The sequence below is a fragment of the Myotis daubentonii genome, chromosome 6 (assembly GCF_963259705.1).
Source record: "Myotis daubentonii chromosome 6, mMyoDau2.1, whole genome shotgun sequence".
Classification (NCBI taxonomy): Eukaryota; Metazoa; Chordata; class Mammalia; order Chiroptera; family Vespertilionidae; genus Myotis; species Myotis daubentonii.
In genome coordinates this window covers 19148745-19154902 of record NC_081845.1, presented here as the reverse complement: position 1 = coordinate 19154902, position 6158 = coordinate 19148745, and positions in this window count along the sequence as shown.

Genomic DNA, 6158 nt, shown 5'->3' with positions numbered 1-6158 from the left:
TTTCCACCTGTCATTCTCCCTGTACCCACACTCACTATTAGTGGTAACTTATGCTTTTGGAGTTATAGGACCCTTTGCTCCATCTCTGTACCCTTTGATGCCCAGCAGAGTATCTATATATATAAAAGCCCAGCAACTAGAATGGCAGAACAACCAGAATGGCTGGTGGCTATGACACGCACTGTGGCAGTCAACCAGCTTGATCTGGGTCACGATCACTCCCCCCGCCCCCCACCAGCCCCAACCCCAATCTGCCCCAACACCCCAATCAGGGGCAGGGATAGCTGGCCAACCACCCACAGCAGCCCCTCCTCCCCACTGGCCCAGTCCAATGGGCTCCCATCGGGGTGGGCCAGCTGAACCCCACCCATGCACGAATTCATGCACCGAGCCTCTAGTTAAGTATAAGAAGAAAGGGAGAGAAAAGGAGGGAGGGAGAGCTGCAGAGAGGAATTGCCCTAATAGGAAGGTATCGCTTAGTATGACATGGGCACATGAGGGTGGGGGAGGGGTGGTAATTGGGTGAGTTGGGGTGCGGGGAATGGAGGTTGAGGGTTAAGAGGAATAAAAAGGAGCTAGAGATGATAGACGAATTGCAGAACCTAGTTTCAAATTCACTTGCATTCTCTGTGATTATTGCTGAGAGTTTTGCCGAGTCTGGTGTTTCAATTTGTATTGAAGTAGTTAGGACTAACTTTTCAATTTATTCCACTGCTAAATAATTAATCTGCCCTTGGGCTTTTTAGTAAACTGATCAGCAGTTGTATTACTACTGGACAAAATAGCTCTGTGATGGGTCTTGTCACTTAACCAACACAGGTGTCATTTTTCTTCATTGAGAAATCAAACCTTTGGATCTGAATCACATAATTTCTTTCTAATGCAAGAATAGGTTGCAGTGATTTAAAGGCATTTCTTATGTCTTACCCAGTCTCCTCAAACATGTCAGTTTGCAAGGATTTATAGATGCTGTACTAAGATTTATTTTTCTTGACAGTTTTGTGAAGAACCTGGAGGAGCTGGTGGGTCATCCTAATCTCCTTCTCTCACCACAGTCCAAGGATAGCTGGCAGAATGTCACAGAAGAGAGAGGAATTTCAAATTTCTGTGACTTCGAGTGAATAACCTTAGATTACATTTTCACCAGTAGCCTTTTAGAATGTAGGAATCACCCTCATTCCCTATTTCACCCTGACCAGTGGTTAATTAGCACGTACTTGAGCGTGCCCTTGGGTAAGGCACCCTCACGTTCTGTGACTTGGCAATTTTTCACATAAAAAGATTTAAGAAGTAGAAAGGTTGAACCTCTTCAGCTATCTTATGAGTCTGCAAAAATTTAGGTACCCGTTCTCCTAGGGTAGTTTTATTCGTTTTGCTTATTGTTGGTAGGATTAAATCATGGTTTAGAAAACTAAAGCCAATACATCTATATATAGAAAAGGCTAATATGCAAAGTGCTCCCTCAGGAGTTCAACCAGGAGATCAGGAGTTGGATCACTTGCTATGATGTGTGCTGATCACCAGGGGGCGGCGCGGAATGAAGGAAGGCCCCCGGCCAGCGGCCGGCAGCCAGCAGTTGGGGAAGGGAGGCCCTGGCCAGTAGCTGGAAGGCCCTAATCAGCCCTGATCGCTGGCCAGGCCTAGGGACCCTACCCATGCATGAATTTCATGCACTGGGCTTCTAATTAAAATATAAACAAGAAAGCAAGATGAAAGGGAAAGCAGGGTAGAACAGTAACATGAGACCACTGGAAATTTATCATATTCAGCGCAGACCAGTAAGTCATGCACAATTACCAAATGTGACTACAAACTTAGCTTTGAGTTTCCTAGCAGCCAAAGTAAAAATGGAAACCCTGATAGTAATGCATTATTTTCATGAAATATAAATACACATGGTTTTAAAGAAGAAAACTGATCTATTAATTATACACTCTTTTCTAATGTATTGAGTCTAAATTTTACTTTGGTAACATTACTATGTTGAAGCTAGCCCTTAGTTTCAGAAGTGAAATACAATGAAAGTCTCTCTTTTATGACATTTTTCAGATATTACAGTATTGATTGTAATGATGGCTGCTGTTCTTTCTATTTTACTTATTTGTTTATCGTCCTTCTCCCTCTGCCAGAATATAAATACAGGGCAGAGATTTTTGCCTACTTTGTACCCTGCTGTATGAGCAGTACCTAGAACAGTGATGGCGAACCTTTTGAGCTCGGCGTGTCAGAATTTTGAAAAACCCTAACTTAACCCTGGTGCCGTGTCACATATAGAAATGTTTTGATATTTGCAACCATAGTAAAACAAAGATTTATATTTTTGATATTTATTTTATATATTTAAATGCCATTTAACAAAGAAAAATCAACCCAAAAAATGAGTTCGCGTGTCACCTCTGACACGTGTGTCATAGGTTCGCCATCACTGACCTAGAACATACCCAGTACTCTGAGGCAAACAGTGAATATTAAGTAAATAAAATCAGGTTGTGTGGGAAAGGCTGGCAGGAGGGGTATCTTAGTCAAACCACCCTGAACTAAGGCTATAAAGAACCAGTAATTGGATCCTGGACCATCCACCTGATCATGATTTGTTTACTGAAGTATTTTACAATTGAAGACAACGTTCTGGATCAGAGGTATGAATTTAGCTTTCCCTTCTTGAAGCTATCTAGAAAGGGGGGCAGGGATCTCACACACAGATCTAAGATGACTTAAAGAGCCACAAACTATCTTGGGGTGCAATCTCACTTGATCCAAGATGCCTTGAATTTTGACTCACAGCTCTCATGGCTGCAATAGGAACTGAATCCTGAGTGTGACACAATGAGTTGTGGATATGAACCTTCACTATCTCTGGCTGTAAGTAAGGGATGTAGACATCTGTTGGTATGCACAAAAGAAAATACTTCGTCAACAGGAAGAACAAACAAACACAAACAAACCTAATAAGTCTGCATTCTTGAACAACATTGTAGCTATAAACCAAAATAATTAGAAATGGAAGGAAAAAAATGGGCTTCAATATCTTGCATCAGATACTTTTGAATTTCAAATGGCCATAGGAGTGAAGATTTCTTACTCTGTTCTAGTATTCGTAAACCCTCTGTCCAGGGGTTGTTCTGCCATTAGCTCAGAATTCTACACCTTTTTCTGGCAGATTATAAAGCCACTTGACCTTGAGAAGTCTTTTCATTCATTTGTCCATTTGTTTATTCATTCCTCAAGTATCATTCAGTGAAAAACTACGTCAAGGAAACTGTTCTGTGAGAGAAGACACAATGGTAAGCAAGATACAGTCCTTAACTTCCAGGAAATTAAAGTGGCAGCCTATGCATCAACCAATGACACCAAAGTTTGATTTCTGAGGAGTCAACGATCCCCAGAATTATTGACCAACTGATTTGTACATAAAAGATTAAAGCAAGTGGATGGGAGGAAATATAGTCTCAGCCCCTTCAATAGCTTATGATGTATAGAAGACGGTATGGTGACAGTTATGACAAGAACTAAACCAATTGCAAATGCTGATAATCTATAAGATAACTACTGATTAAGGCTATCTTCTGGTTCATGTGTTCCTCTGACTAAAAATACATCAGACTAGACTGTGATTGCTAGCATTTATAACAAAGAAATTGTAACAGAATGTTAAGAACTATGTTCATTGCAAATACAAATATTGCAAGAAGAATTTTAAAATGTTTATACATTTTCTGTCACAAAGTACAATTATGTGGAAATTAAATATATTGTTGCCATTCAACATTCGTGTTTTGAAACAGCATATAACACTGCAAACTCTGAAGTCAGAGTGCCTAGGTTTGCACTTCAGCTCCATCACCTACGTAAGCAATTTGCTTAATCTATTTGAGCATCCAGCAGTTTTCTCATTTTTTTTGTTGAGCGTATAAAATAGGTATAATTGCTTTAAGGATCAAATTGATGCCTGGGGAATTAAAGGGCCAGAATTCCCAGATACCAGTGGGAATGAGGCTCTTGCGATATCTTCAGAAAATGGATTTTCTACGACTCATACAGGGGGATGGAATGTGGAAGAAGGCTTTATTTGTGTCAAGTTACATTTCTTGGGTTCCAAAGTCCCCTGCCCCCTCAGCCAGTCCTGGAAGAGGGGCCGCTGGAAGTTCAGCAAAGCCAGAAACAGGGCCAATGTTCAGAGTTTCTGTTTCCTGTTGCAACAGGGTGTGGTTCAGCATTCAGGCCAGATTAAAGTCCATTAGTCCCTGTGTGGAGCCCAGCAAGGCCCTGAGCCCCAAGAGGGTTGGCAGGTGAGAGAGAGCCAAGAGAGAGGAAGGGAAGACTCCCTTTGTTTGGAAGTTTATGTATTTAAATTTTGCAGGCTTGCAATGGCCACGCCCATTTTGGCCAATGACCTGTTTCCAGGTGCGACTGACAGGCTGCCTCCCATGTTACTCAGACTTTACTGGGCATGTGTTTAAACTGTCTTTGTCCAGTCCATTCCCCCATCAACCAGTGGGGAACAGACTTGGAGCATAAAATGTAGCTTAAGGGCATGTCAATAGTATTTGGTCTCCCCTTTCACTCCTTTCCTGTTAAATAAGAGCCAGGTTATTATAAGGGTATAAAAATGAGATAACCCATGTGTATTAGCTTCCTATTGCTGTTGCAAAAAAGGATTACAAACAGTGGCTTAAAGGTACACAAATTTATTATCTTATGATTCTGGAGGTCAGAAGTCTGAAATCAATTTCAAAGCTGGCAGTGTAGCATTTTTCTCTGCACTGTGTTCTCTGCTTCCATCCCTACATCTTTTATCCATTCTCTATTGCCTGTCTTTTTATTCTAAACAAATATACTTTTTAATTATAGTTAACATACAATATTATATTAGTTTCAGGACAACATAGTGATTCAACATTTATATACCTTATGGAGTGCTCACCATAAGTCTAGTAACCATCTGTCATCATACATGGATATTATGATATTGTTGATTGTATCCCCTATGCTGTATGTTACATCCTCATGACTTATTTTATAACATTATGTTTGTACTTCTTAATCGCATTCTCTTTTTCACTCATTCCCATCACCACCCTCCCTTCTGGTGACCATCAGTATTTCTCTGATTTTTTTGTTTCATTTTGTTTATTTGTTTTGCTTTTTAGATTCCACATATAAGCAAAATATTACATATTTGTCATTATCTGTCTGACTTATGTTAAGTGACATAATACCCTCTAGATCAGCCGTGGGCAAACTACGGCCCGCAGGCCGGATCTGGCCCGTTTGAAATGAATAAAACTAAAAAAAAAAAAAAAAAAAAAAAGACAGTACCATTTTATGTAATGATGTTTACTTTGAATTTATATTAGTTCACACAAACACTCCATCCATGCTTTTGTTCCGGCCCTCCGGTCCAGTTTAAGAACCCATTGTGGCCCGCGAGTCAAAAAGTTTGCCCACCCCTGCTCTAGATCCATCCATGTTGTTGTAAATGGCAAGATTTTATTTTTTTTATGGTTGAGTAATATTCCAATGTATTCAGGGAGTAGCAAAAAGTAAGTTTACAGTTATTCATGTGGGATATAATAGCTAATACATAATAATACCAGAATAAACTCTATTTCATGTCATTACAATTGTAAACCTACATTTGTCCCACCCTGTATATATACCACAGTTGTTTTTTTTTTAACATTTTTTTAATTGATTTCAGAGAAGAAGGGAGAGGGAGAGAGATAGAAACATCAGTGATGAGAGGGAATCATTGATCTGCTGCTCCCTTCATGCCCCCCACCTCCACTGGGGATTGAGCCCACAACCCAGGCTTGTGCCCTTGACTTACATAGAACCTGGAACCCTTCAGTCCGCAGGCCAGTGCTCTATCCACTGAGCCAACTCAGCTAGGGCAGTACCACATTTTCTTCATCCATTCATCAATTGATGGACACTAGATTACTTGCCTATCTTGGCTATTGTAAATAATGCTGCAATGAACATAGGGATGCAAATATCTTTCCCAGTTTTATTTTTTTCTTTGAATACTCAGAAGTGGAATTGCTGGGACCTGTGGTGGTTCTATTTTGAATTTTTTGAAGATTCTCCATACTGTTTTCTATATTGGCTGCGCTAGTTCACAACCACAATGGTGAACAAGGGTTTCCTTTTCTCCA